The 15,059-nt window shown below is 32.7% G+C and overlaps 1 pseudogene; it reads left to right on the forward strand.

The window, feature by feature from the left end:
* The first annotated feature begins 13,244 nt into the window (after positions 1 to 13,244).
* Positions 13,245 to 15,059, forward strand: LOC108450893 (amino acid transporter AVT6E-like; annotated as a pseudogene).

The raw sequence follows: 15,059 nt of genomic DNA on the forward strand, positions 1-15,059 counted from the left end.
ACGGGTTCGGGTTAGCCATTTATAAATATAGACGAGCTTAGGCAATATTTTAGGCCCATAATTCGGATAGGGTCGGGCTTGAGCAAATATAAAGAGTGTTAATATTATGCAAAGGCCTAACTCGAACTCTGTAACAACCCGTTTTTAATGGTGTCAAAAACGGTGGTTTCGGAACCTGATTTGTAATGAGTGAGTCTCGTCAATATTAATATTTACAAGGTAGTATAAGGTTTAATTAAATTTTGGTTATTTAATTTTGTTGATTGAATAGTTAATTAAAGTACAATGATTAAATTGTAAAAAAGATAAAAATTAATCGCTATGAATTTTAATTAGTTAAAGGATGAATTGAGCAATTAGATTGATTACTATGATTTCAATCGGTAGTGATGATAGTTTGCATCCATTAAAATGTATTAAACTTAATTAAGATTAATTACGTTAATATTAGTTAATTATTAAACTAATCAAAGTATATAAAGAAAAATATGCTTGTCATCTTTTATTTATTTCTTTCTTTCTTCCACCGAAAACATAACAAGAAGCCTAGGAAGCCATTTGAGTCCTTCATGCTTTTGGCCAATAATTTGTAAGTTTAATCATTTTCTTGTAATTTTTTATATTTTTTATGTCCGGGAGCTTGATTTAGCTAACCCGGGTATCAATTTATAAAACTGTTAAAGTTTTCAAAAGTTCATATTATTGATTACTTGAAGTGTTTGGTATTAAATTGATAGATTTTAAGCTTAGACATGAAAAATGACTAGTTTGTAAAGCTTAATTGCTAGTTTTTGAGCATAGGGGCTAAAGTTCATAAATTTTGAAATTGATATTAAATTTCTATAATTATAGATATTAAAGGGTATTAGAATGATGAAATTGAGATCGTTTTCAAATTGAGGCTAAAATTTGAAAGTTATAGCAATTTTGATTTTAGGGACTAAATTAAATAAAATGTAAGACTTTTGGGGCATTTGAATGATGAAATTGAGTTGTTACATGCATATAATAAAACATTATAAACTATTTTGTATTGATAAATTGAATTGAATTATTGTTTAAATTAGGAATTGAACCAAAATGAGGATAATCGGGGAAAAGGCAAAATTACTAATTAGTCCCTACAACTCAACGTGTCTGCTGATTTAATCAAGTAAGTTCATATGGTATAGTTATATGTAATTGTAGTATATATTTGATTTGTGAAATTGTGTTTGTGTGAATGTAAATTTAAAATGTTTATGATTTGGTACAAAAAGGTGAGATACAGATTAAATTGTTAAGAAATGGTTATATGTGCTACATGTGCCTGAATGAACGTAATAAAGTATATGATACAATTGGGATGCCAATAGGGCTATTTGTGCACTAGTACAGGATATATGTGATGATATAGAGTTATTACTGATTATACTGAAATCCAACATTTGTTTTGGATTACCAAGTAATATGTCTCTACGAAGACCCTGGTGTGGTGGAGAGATGTATTGTTATATGATTATATGTTGGCTGCGGGTTTTGCACTTCGGTGTCTTGGTGTGGTGTAGTTACTACTCTGATAAGCAATCTGGTGTGGTGTAATTAACCATATATCTATATTTGTTCATTATAGTTCATCGGGCTATTTGGTTAATTAAAAAAAGAAATGAAAATAGAATGAAATGTGTTTGATTTTCAAATGATTATATGTTGGTAAGATTATGCAAATGGTATTGCATTGTTGATTTTATGTGGATGATACTAAATTGAAATAAGATGTTAAATGTTGAATTGTTATATGACTCAGTTATATGATGAACTCACATTATTGTTGTGAATTGATATGTCAAGCAAATTGTGTCAAGTTAGTTACTTTGATATGTTAATTGTAAATCAAGGTAGGTATGTCATTTTAATACTTATGAACTTACTAAGCATTCAAAATGCTTACCTAGTCGTTTTCCCTTTTTTTTTTATAGATTATCAATTTATGAAACTAATTGATCAGATCACCTCGAAGCTCACACTATCCTATTATCTACTCGGTAAACTTTTGCTTGTTTTAAGCTCAGTTATGTGGTATGTACATATGTGTTATATTTATATGAGTTTACTATGGTTAGATAGTTGTTTTGAACTAGGTTAATGTTTGAATCATGAAGTGTTAATGTTCAAAAGTGAGGATGTATATTTTGGTAACTTGTATGACTTTGTGTTTGACATTTAAAATGGTAAGATTAGTGTGAAATGAGGTAGTAAATGTGATGGTAAGGAATGGTAAAATGCATTGATAAGTATATTGAATTGATTAAGTAAATTGTTATGTTTTGTTGTTCAAATGAAGACATGTTGGATAGGTTGAATTGATATTATGTTGTGAGGTTTTTGGTATGTATTATGGCATGTTTTGTGTAGGTGGAATGTTGTGCTAAGTGCACCAAATGTGAAAAATGGTTTGGTTGGCTGAAGTAGGCACCAAAAGGCCTATTTTGTGCCAAAAATAGAGTTCACGTTACAAAATCAAGTAATGGTCGTTGCGATGAGATCTGGGTTGTGGACTATGGCATGACAAGGAATCCCATCATTATGAGGCAAGTTAGATGGTCACCTCGCGATGTTGTTTTAAAATTTTGAAAATGTTGCAATTTGGTCCAAACATGATTCTGGGAAAACTTCAAAGCATTTGTAGGCTCGTATAAGACCTGAGAAAAATTGTATAATGAATTTATGATCTGTAATGGTTGTGTTTGCATTATTTATGTTTTAAAGTGAATATTAATTGTCTGTAGCTGCTCCGTTAATGACTGTGGCATTCTGTAGCTCGGACCTAGCGATTGACACAGGCGAGGGGTGTTACAAATTCAATCCGACCTGACTCATGAACATCTCTACTAAAAATAAGAGTTTTTGGATTTTTTAATTAAAAAAAAGGATTTTAACTAAAAATTATTATAAAATAAAGAGAGATGGGGAGAATAAAGAACAAAAAAAAAATATGAAAGCAATGGAGAATGTACTTTATTATTCAAAAGAGGTGATTACAATATTTCATCAAAGTCTCTATTTATAGGCAGAAGAAGTATAAAAGAAGTAGAGATCTAATTCTAATAACTATTAGAATTTAAAGTACATTAAAATTTTATATTGATCATAATAGACATCCACTTAATAAGATATTCATAAAACTCCCCCTTGGATGTCCATTGATAGATAGTGTGCCTTGTTAAAACCTTATTAGGAAAAACCCTGTGGGATAAAAACCTAATGAAGGAAAAAGTATAACACCCTTAACCAGTACCCATCGTCGGAATAGGGTTTAAGAGTATTACCGGAACATTCAGAACATTTTACAAATAATTCATGTAAGTTAATATTCATTTACCGAAATCATTCATAATGTCCTTTGATTGGGCCCTCGACGCCCAATATGAGCATTAGAATCGAGTCAGGGCTCAATCGAGAACTTTAAGAATTTTTCGTGACATTTCAAAAAATTTTCCAAGGAGCAGGGCTCACACGCCCTTGTGGTCCAAGGGACACGCCCGTGTGACCCTGGGACACGCCCGTGTAGAGGCCGTGTTTGACCCCATGTAACTCTCTGACTTGCACATACGGTCATGCCACACGCTCATGTGCTAGACCGTGTGGTCAATAATTCAATTCGAAATTAGGTGCAAGTTTCACACAGCCAAGACACACGCCCGTGTTCTAGGTCGTGTGGCACACACAACTGAGACACACGCCCGTGCCTCTACCCGTGTGCTCAATTCTGAGCACTCTATTTCTCAAAATTAAGGTGTAGGTGACACACGGCTTAACCACATACCCATGTCACCAGGCCGTGTGTTATACACGGTCTAGACACACGCCCGTGTGGACAAAATGAAGCCATTCCCAGCTTCATTTCTCACCCAAAACTTCACCCAAAACCTGCACTTGAAATACACAACCAATACAAGTCATTCCAAGCATTCAAATTAAACAAACTTCTTCATTCAGCAAGGCATATCATTACCAGCATACATGATCACAGCCTTACCTTAGTTTAACTTAGGCATTCACAACATTGATCACATATTCTTAACATAACACATGTGTATATATATATCATAATAATCTACTTAGTCATACCAAAATGAACCATCACTAGCCATTCCTGTGACAACCCAAAATTGACCCTAGTCGGGAAGTGGTTTCGGGACCGCTAAACCGAGTCACTGAAATGTTTGAACGTAGTATTTATTGTCTAAAATATATGATTATGAATGTGTGAAAATTTCAAGTCTCGATTTAGTAAATTTCATGTGAATTTAGTCAATAGGACTTGTGTGACACTTTTGAAATGTGATAGGCTAATCTATAAGGACCTAATAGTGCATGTAATCAAAAGGGAGGACTTGCATGTCAAATTTCCCCCCCTAATTGCTAGTGGCCGGCCATGACAAGGGAGTATGGGCAAAACATGTCATGAAACATGTTGTGTAAGTGTTTCATGTTGGAATAAATAAAATAAGGTGCCTGGGCAATAAAAAAATGAAAAAAAAAATGTGTGTGAAGGCTTCTCTCCCTCCCCATTGCCGTGAGTTGAAGAAAAGAAAAGAAAAAAAAATTTGTTCATCCTTTCATTCTCTCTTGGCCGAAAATCCTAAGGAAGAAGGAGGGGGGGTTTTGCTTCATGGTTGGTTTGGAAGAGGATTAGGAGGAGGTTTGGCCATACTTGTATCTAGATTAAGGTATGTTTGAGGTTGTGCCATGAGATTCATGCATGTTTTTAGTTGATAGCTTGATGCTTTTATTAGCCCATGGTTCAAATCTTTGTTATATCATGGGGATGGTATTTGGCCAAGGTGGATTTTGTGTTAATGCCATTGCATGTTAAATATGAAGCTTGCTAATGATACATGTGATGGTGGATTGATGGCTCTTGGACTTTCTTTTTAGCATTTTTGAGTAAGACATTAAGTTTTGGAATTGATGGAATGGAGAGTATGCTTAAGTTGTGTTATGAACAACTATGTGTTAAATCGAGGGTTGCTAAGCTAGCTATTAAGGTGAAGTGCAATGTTAGTGATTGATTAATAGTGTATATACATGTATGCATATTCGGCCATCAAATTAAGAGCATAGGTGATGATGAGTCTATGCTTTGTACATTCGGCCATATATATATATATATATATATATATGCATGTGTGATTGGATTATTGATAGTAGGGCTATAGCATATGGTTATGAGCCGAATAGCTAAGAGCATGAGGTAGCAAGATAAAATTTTACCATGCCGTTCGTATGTCATAAAATCATTAAAATGTGAATATCAATATGTGTAGCAAAGCGGTTGAATGAGTTAATTTATTTGTTTAAGCTCAAGATCCTAAAGGAGAGGCGTCCAACAAGGGGAAATCGAAGGTCATCGAGTAGCCGACTTGGAATTATTTTACACCACACAAGGTAGGTCACTAAGCATATATTTTGTATTGATTTAAATAGACATAATGTCTATGTAATTATGCCGAAAGGAATGATAAATTTATATACATGTATGTATGTGGTGATGAAAGTATTGAATGAAAAGAAAAGAGGTGAGATGCATCGAGTTGTTGATTTCGGCACTAAGTGTGCGGGTACAAACATTTGTGATCATGAGAATGGCACTAAGTGTGCGGGTTTAAAATTTGTACAGCACTAAGTGTGCGAGTTTGATCATATAGCACTAAGTGTGCTAGTTGATTATATAGCACTAAGTGTGCGGACTCACTATATGCTTTTGAATCACTATTGACACTGAGTGTGCGACATTATTGAGTTGATCACAGACAGCGGATCGGGTAAGTACCTTGAGTTCATGGCTAATAGGCGCTATGTTTATGTTTGGAGTTGAGCTTGGTAAGTTTTGAACCTATGTGACAATTCAAATTGAAGTCACGTACATAAGAATTATCGTGGAATAAGTGAAAGGTCATGTAGATGTATGATTGTAACGAAAACAAAATGGTGTATAAAATGCCTCAAATATCCTATTGATTAGTATATGGAATGTGAATGTGTAACTTGGTATGAGATTGAATCGAAGGTCTAAGGAACTATGGTATAGTTCGGTTTGAATGGAGTAATTAGCCTCGTTCCATTTTGTTTCCTCTTGTGATAATGTTATTAATGGTTGGTAGTGCATTGCTTATGACTTCTTGAGTTATATACTCATTCGGTGTTTGCTTGTCACCTATTTTAGGTTTCTTGGACTCGACTTTTTGCGTATTTGGGACCGTCATCGAAGTCATCACACCGCTAACAACTTTTGGTATTTTCTTCAGTAGTTGGTCTAGGAGTACATTTCGGCATGTATAGGCTATTATGCTTTGTTGAAATTGGTATGTAAACTTTTAGCCATGCGAAAATGGCGTAAATGCTCGGTTGGAATTGGTTTTGTGATGTTTGGACACAAGTCATGGTTATAATTTGGGACATGCATGATGAATTATTAGTTAAATCAAGGAAAAGTCATGAAATAGGCATAGTTTGTTTTAGTAACAGATGCTGACAGCAGCAGTGGTGTGGATGTGAAAAATCACTAAAAATAGCAGAAATGGAATTAAATAGTGAATAAATTATGTAAATGAGCCTTGACGAATCTACTTTCATATGGAAGAAACAAAATGGTCATATGAGTTGTATCCTAAGAGATATTTAGGTATTCGTGAAACAGGGCCAGAACGGTTTCTGGATTCCCTGTTCCGACTTTGGAAATTCATTATAAATTAACCAGAGATAATTAGGAGTCATACCATATATGTATAGATTCCTCTTTGAGTCTAGTTTCTATAGAAACAAACAGAATCAGTATTGAAGCCCTGCACAGGGAGATATTCAAGTTTTAACGCACGAAGGTCAGTGTAGTCGACCCCTGTAACATGGGAGACTTTAACTAATAAACTGTACTAATTGGCTAGACCAAAAATTCTAGAAAAAAATCTGTAGATGGAAATATGAGTCTAGTTTCAGGGAAAAATTACGAAACTGATTTTCGAGTTTTGAAACTCCAGATATGATTTTTAAGGCGACAGTGATGCAGTAACCAGCTTGTCTGGAAAAATTTTTTTATGGACTGTGAAAACAATTAAGTTAAGTCTGTGTGCACCTTGTATTCGACTCCGGTAACGGATTCGGGTACGGGGTGTTACAATTCCAATGGCTAGGTTATAAAATAACATTTCAAGCCACTATTGGCCAAGTTATCCTATACATGCCATTATACCAAAATGATTTTTACTAATTATACCCAAAATGACCAGTTGATAGTGTGAAGATGCTCCAGTGATCTCCAACCTTCACAAGCTTCCGAGCACTTAAAATAGGGGAAAATAAAACGGAGTAAGCATTACATGCTAAGTAAGTTCGTATAACGAAAACTAAACTTATCAATCCTGTTTATTAAATCTAAGCATACAATAACAAGTTTTCCATCCATTTGGCTAAATTGCCTAAACACATGCATTCAATCAAATAGGTTAGTCACCAAAATCTTCATATCAATCATGTAACATAGATGAGCATCATCAAGCAATATTCTTTCAAGTCATTATCATTTCATCTCAAGATTTTCATGCCATGTCAAGAGTTTTAAATCTGTTGAATCATTGAATTCTGATGGATGCTTAAGTAGTACACTCGAAGTGTACGATTCAATAATCCATCAATTTCTTATTCAATGGTACCCATTAGGGCACTTAACCAAGAGATGCTCTCTCGAGCCACATATTGAATAACATGATTACCAGTCCAGGCTAAATCCTTTATAGAACGTAAGTTCAGAGGAGCTCGATTAGGATTACCAGTCCAGGCTAAACCCTAATCTTAACGTGTGCTCAAGAGGTATTATATCGGGATTACCCGTCTGGGATAAATCCTTTCTATAACAAGGTCAATGGGATTACTCATCCGATCTAAATCCCATCCACAACAAATGCAGGACCTTATTAGTTTCGGGAAAGTGCATATAATCATCAGAATTCAGTATTCAATCAGGACTTACCCCTTTATCAACATTTCAAGCATGTATTCAAACATTCATCATAACAATCAAATAAATCATATTGATATAAGTCGCATTACATACAAACACAACATTCAATTAAACATATTTATAAGTTCGGTTAAGTTACACGAACTTACCTCGACTCTTGTTCACGTAAAAAGTATACTAATCCGAAACCTTTTATTTTCCTCGATCTAACCTCTAATTAGTGTTTTTCGGATCTATATAAATGAATTTAACCATCAATTTCACACATTTCATATTTAAATGGTCCCAATTTACGTCCTAGGAAAAATTACCATTTTACCCCTAACTTTTTCATAAATTTTGATTTTGTCCCTAGGCTCAGAAAATGAAACTGCTGCAAATTACTCCCTATTCCAAGCCTAACCAAAGCCTCATTACAAATTTTACAGCACATGTATTCATAAAATTTCAGAATTTTTCATCAAATTTTACAAGTTTACATTTTAGTCCCTAAATCATGTTTTCATCAAAAATCACTTTGTAAAGGTTGTTTATCTTCAACAACCTTTCATTTTCTACCATAAATTTCTAATTTTCAGCATCTACATCCTTGACCCATTTTCCATACTTTGATAACTTCTCAAATTAATCCCTCAAATAGATAGATTAGACTATCCCAGTTTCAAAAAATATCAAAATTACTAAAAGCGGGACAAGAAAACTTATCCAATTAGGCCTTGAAAGTTTCTTCTCTCTCTCCTATGGTTTCCATGTGTTTTTAGGTTGAAGATGATGAAAATAAGATGATATATTTTCTTTTCATATTTTAAATAATTAAGTATTTTACTATTTCCAATTTAGTCCTTTCCCTTTTTCTATATTTCCATGGATGAGTCACCAAGAAAAATCTACATACTTTTCTTAATGGTCTAATTATCATATAAGGACCTCTATTTTTGAATTCCATAACTATTCAATCCTTATAGCTACTAGAATTCAACTTTCGCATTTTATACAATTTAGTCCTTCTCGTAATTAAGCACTTAATCGATAAAATTTTCGTATCAAAATTTTCACACGACATGCCTATTATAATACGGGCCATATGAGAAATAAAAATAAACCTTATTTTCGGATCGAATTTGTGGTCCCAAAACCACTGTTCCGATTTCACTGAAAAATGGGTTGTTACAAAAAGAGTACACAATCTATAGTACTCATATTAAGCTACCTCATTAAAAATCTTATCAAGAAAACCCAATAGGACAAAACATCGGTTAAGGGAAAAAGAGTACAACACATATTTACTCCCTCTCATGAAAACATCACATATTTTCTCATATTCTACGTATTCAATCTTGAATACTGGTTTTTCAAATGACTATTTGAATGTATTGCTAAACATTTATATCACCATTCTTTTGAAAATCATGAGTGAGGGAAAATTTTGGGGAAATATATTTTGAACTCTTTAGGAGTTTCAATAATAATCATAGCAAACTTTAATCATGATCCTTGTATAAAAAAAAGGTATTTTGGATCATTTTATAATCTTCCTTCAACTACTAAAATTTACCACATGTGTTCAAATTATTTCAATTCATATAAATGAACAATTTCTCGAGAATATCAATATGCTTCTAGCATCCTAAATCCTTCAAGGATTTTAATATAAACTTTACTATATAGTGATTCATAAAAAGTTGTAACAATAACCATTAGACGCAAGTTAAATCTTTTATGAATTGTCAATTTAATAAAATATAAAAAAGTTATTGCATCCACCACAAAAGAATATTATATCTTTTCTTAACCAATGCCAGGACTTAGCGAAAAACTTTATATTTTTATTCCGCTTTTGCAAATCTACTTTAATTGCACCCTCACTGGCTTTATACCTTTAGATATTTGGACTATTGGTCCAAATACTCCATGAATTTAATTGTACTTGAGTTGCGTCTTTCTATTTTGATCAGTTTATTCCATATTTATATTTCTCAATAGATTTATTTAATACCCTCCTTTTTATTTCATTATTTTAATAATAATATTGTATGCAAAATCATTGTCAACCATTTTATTATTTGATTCCATATTTTTTCGAATTGACATAACTTATCGAGATTTTTTATTTTCATTATTTTAAAACTTAGTTTCAAGTACCTGAATCTCTTCTGAAGTTTTACTCATTAGTTATGTCTTGGGTCTCTTCTGGAGCACTCGCCTCCACTATATGACCATCTAGAAGAATTTTCATCTTTGGAACCTATCAATCTATTATTTATTCTAACTATTGTCCTACTTTGACTTTTATTCAAATTAAAATATTAGATGGTATATAACACTTGGTTATTCTCATTAAGTTTGTAAATACATCTAACAGTTAACTTTTTAATGAGTTATCCTTATTAAATTTTGGTTCAAATTATTCTCCCCTTAACTCATTACAAGTTATTATTTCTCTCCCCTAATGTCGGGAAAACTATCAAATCAAAATTGTAATCACCAATCATGTTATAATTGAATCTCAAATACATTTAAAACATCTAATAATATAAAGAAACTTATAATTAATATATATTCCCAACTTTCTTTAAGGATACCCATCTTTGTGCATTATGGTAGAGCAATTGGAACATATAAGCACATACGAAAATTCAAAGATGAGAAATATTTAGCTCTTGATCAAAAACCAATTGTAATGAGGAGTATTTATAACTTATTGGCTTGATGTGTACAACATGTAAATCAACCTAATCTCATGTTGAAATAGGAAGTTTAGTTCTCATAAGTAATGGTTTAAACATTATCAAAGGCATTCAATCAATAATTTCTCTAAACTATTATGCGCAAACTTTTACAAAAGTTTTTCAAACTCAATCAATAAAAGATTGAGATATAAACTCATCAGTATTATCAAGATGAATTATCTTAATTGCATGATCTGAAATTAATTATTTAAACAAGCAATCTTGCAAACGACAGGTTGCAAATTGATAACACATATGTGATATTTTATAGATGCATCTACCAAAATCATATAATATCAAAACCATCCACATGGTGCATGAATAAGCCCATATTCGTTTTAGAAACACAAGACATTAAATCTCAACTTTAGCTAATGAGTTTCTAATAATCAATTTTCATTGAGAACAAGCAACATATGTGAATTCTTTTAAATTAAAGAATCTTCTGGTTCTTTAATAATTGTCCATATGAATTCGTAATTAATTTTCGCATCATATATGGTCTAGGATGGTCTAACTAATCACTACAGGAAAATAGGGCTTTAGCGGCGTTTTAAGAAAAACGCCGCTAAAAACAGAGCAACAGTGGCGTTTTAGTAAAAAACGCCACAAAAATAGAGCATTAGCGGTGCTTTCGGTAAAACGCCACTAAAAACCAGAGAATTAGCGGCGTTTTCGGTAAAACGCCGCTAAAAACCAGAGCATTAGCGGCGCTTTCGATAAAACGCCGCTAAAAACCAGAGAATTAGCAGCGCTTTCAGTAAAACGCCGCTAAAAACCAGAGCATTAGCGTCGCTTTCAGTAAAACGCCGCTAAAAACCAGAGCATTAGCGGCGCTTTTGGTAAAACGCCGCTAAAAGTCATATAACCCTTAAACCCCAACAAAAATCATAAACACTAATCTTATAACCCCTAAAACAATAATTATTAAAATTTATGGTTATACAATATATTAAATATTCTCTTATATAATCGTAAAAGAGATATATAGTATTGAATTTAAAATATTAATTAAATTAATTATCATTATAGTTTAAGATATATGGTTTAGGGTTTAAGCAGGTTTATGAGTTAACTATATATGGTTTAAGATATACGGTTTAGGAGTTAACTAGTATTTGAAGGTTTATGATGAATTATAGGCTTAGGGATTATGATTTAGGGTTTAAAGGTTAGGGTTGAAGTTTACAATGGGACAATTATTAACTTCTTAAGAGATAATTTTCTTTCCAGATTCTTACATGGGATGCTATTAAGAAAGGGTGGTTTTGAATGTGGAATTAGCATTTGTTGAACTATGTGGAATTAGCATTTGTTGAACTATGTATAATTTCCAAGCTTATATAACATAGAAATTAATATCTTCAGAGTGGACATTATAACTAGAGTACGTTCCAATAGAGAAATTGTTTTATTAAAGTTATGTAACTTTGTATAAATAATAATGCTATTGTGTATTTTATCTATTTTTTTGTTTAAATATATTTAGATTAAATAGAATGTCTCAAATAAAATATGTTAAAATTAATAAGTTTAGGTTAAGGGTTTAAGGAAATGATACTATTAGCTAGAAATTAATCAAGAACATTTAAGATTCATGCTATTTTGTATATACTCATATTATTTAATATAAGAATATAAACATATATATATATATATATGTGTGTGTGTGTGTGTTTTAATTTGTACTACACTAACATTGGCCACACAATTCGAATAATATGTATACGATTATGGTTTAAGGTTAGCGCTTTTAAAGTACTTTATAGTTTGGGCTTTATGGTCTAGGAGTTATGGTTGGTTTAGGGGTTACCGAATGGTTTGGGGGTTTAAAGTTTGGGGTTATGGGTTTTGTGTTTGTGGTCTAATGTTTAGGGTTTAGAGTCTTAGGTTTAGGGTTTTAATTTAGAGTATAATTATGGATTTTAATTTAGAAGATAAATGTATATAAGATAAATATATATAAATTATTATTTTAAAATATATATAAATATATATATGAAAAGTGGTTTAGTGTGCAATTGTGTACATGAACTGTAATTTGATGTAGATCTTGTAAAATATTTACGCGTTATTGATATAATAAATAGCATCATGTTTTTTTAATTAATTTATATGCATACATAATATGTATTTTAAAATGTGTATTAAATCAAAATTAAAGTTTCAACTATAGTTAGGGTTTAGAGTGTAAGTTTATTGTTTGAGGTTTAAATTTTAAGGTATATTATTGAATATTGAACCAATATTTAGAATTTTATGAGATTCTTGGGAATTTGTACTAAACCTAATATAAATATATGAAATATAGATATTGTACTACAATAACATTCATCACAAGAACATTATTTAGATATAATTTAAAAGAAATTCTAAATATATAGTTTTAAATTTTGATCAATTTTTATAAAATATTAAGGTATTAGCGGCGTTTATACATAAAACGCCGCTAAAGATCGGAAATAGCGGTGTTTTTCAAGAAAACGCCATAAAATTTCATTATACATTACAGTAAAATGGCGTCGTTTCCTCTGAATAGTAACGGCTTTAGCGGCATTTCTATAATAAACGCCACAACTCGTATTAGAACGGCGTCGTTTTGTAGTGTAGATAAAAGAGGCGTTAGTAGCGCTTTGCTGAAAACGCCGCAAAAGGTCTCATTACCGGCGCGTTGCTCAAAACGCCACAAAATTTCCATATTTGAAACGGCGTCGTTTTTTCTCTCTTCAGGTTTATGCCCTTTACCCGAAATCAGTTTCATTTTTTGCTAAGTAATTTTCCCCCATTTCGTCTCTTCCTTCCCTAAATCCCTAAAACAGAAAACCTCTTTCTTTTTTCCCCAAATCATCCCCTAATTCCCCAAACCCAAAATCCCTAACATTTTCCCCAAGTCCCCTTTTTTTCCCTTATTCTATTCCCCCATCCCCAAAATCCCTAACTATTTTCCCTTTCCTCTCGTCGATGGTCATATGCTTCATGGGTTTGAAATGGTTAGTTTTTGAGTCCCCTTCAGATTAATGTGTAGTTACTGTATTACTTGCCTTTTTTTTTTGTTTGAAATGGGTTTGATCTCGATGATTATACCCTTGTTTTAAGTAAACCCAATATCGGGTCCGGTGTTTCGGTGTTGTTTTAACTTAACCACCACAATTATTAGTCTGGAATCATGGCTTTACCTGCTACTATGAAGGTTCGGGGCTTGTTTTAGGAATTTTTGATAATCCCGATTGGGATTTTGTCCGAAATACTTGTCGAGATGTTGATTAGGTTTGCGGTTTCTTGTAAAGCTAAATCTTATGGGAAGTTGTGCAAATTGCAATGGGGAGAACTGCTAGGGTTTTGTCTCGAGATTTGCATAATTGTCAACAATGCAGGTGTCCTGATAGTTTATTTGATTATTATGGGTGATGTTATGTCTGGTTCAGTTCGTCATATTGGGGTTTTCGATCAGTGGTTAGGACTGGTTTTTGGGATCATAGAAAGTTATTGGTTTTGGTTGTTATGGTTGTTTTTCTTGCTCCACTTTGCGTGTTAGATAGGATTGATTCATTAAGCATGACTTCGGCTGCTTCGGTAGCTCTCGCTGTTGTTTTTGTTGTGGTTTACTTTACTGTTGCATTCATTAAGCTTATTGAAGGGAAGATAGAGGCTCCAAGGATGAGCCCAGATTTTGGATCGAAAATGGCAATTTTGGATTTACTAGTAGTTATCCCTATTATGACTAATGCATATGTTTGCCATTTCAATGTTCAACCTATATATAATGAGCTCGAAGGGCGATCTCCTCAAAAGATGAATCAGTTGGGGAAGATCACAACTGCTCTTTGTGTTGTGGTCTATGCCTGAACAACAATATCAGGGTATTTGCTCTTCGGAAAGGACACTGAAGGTGATGTTTTGACCAATTTTGATAGGAATCTGGGAATTCGTTTTAGCACTGCTTTGAATTATATTTGCTCTTTATTTGGTTCTGGTTTTCCCTGTTATTCACTTTTTCCTATGGTAAACTGTGGATAACTTGGTGTTTGAGGGATCAGCTCCTCTCACGGAGAGTAAAAAAAGGTCTTTGGCATTAACAGTAATATTGTTAGTGCTTATATATATTGGATCTACTATGATCCCAAATATATGGACAGCTTTCAAATTTATTGAGCAACAACGACTTTTTCCTTCGGTTTCGTTCCTGCTCTAATTGCATTGAAGATAAGTCGACAAGAAGAGAGCATGAGCTTGAGCGAGTAGAGGAATTTTTATCGTGGTTAATGTTAATACTGGCTGTGATAGTTAGCATTGCTGGGATAATCGGGAATATTTATACCAAATTGCAATGA

The sequence above is a fragment of the Gossypium arboreum genome, chromosome 8 (assembly GCF_025698485.1).
Source record: "Gossypium arboreum isolate Shixiya-1 chromosome 8, ASM2569848v2, whole genome shotgun sequence".
Lineage (NCBI taxonomy): Eukaryota > Viridiplantae > Streptophyta > Magnoliopsida > Malvales > Malvaceae > Gossypium > Gossypium arboreum.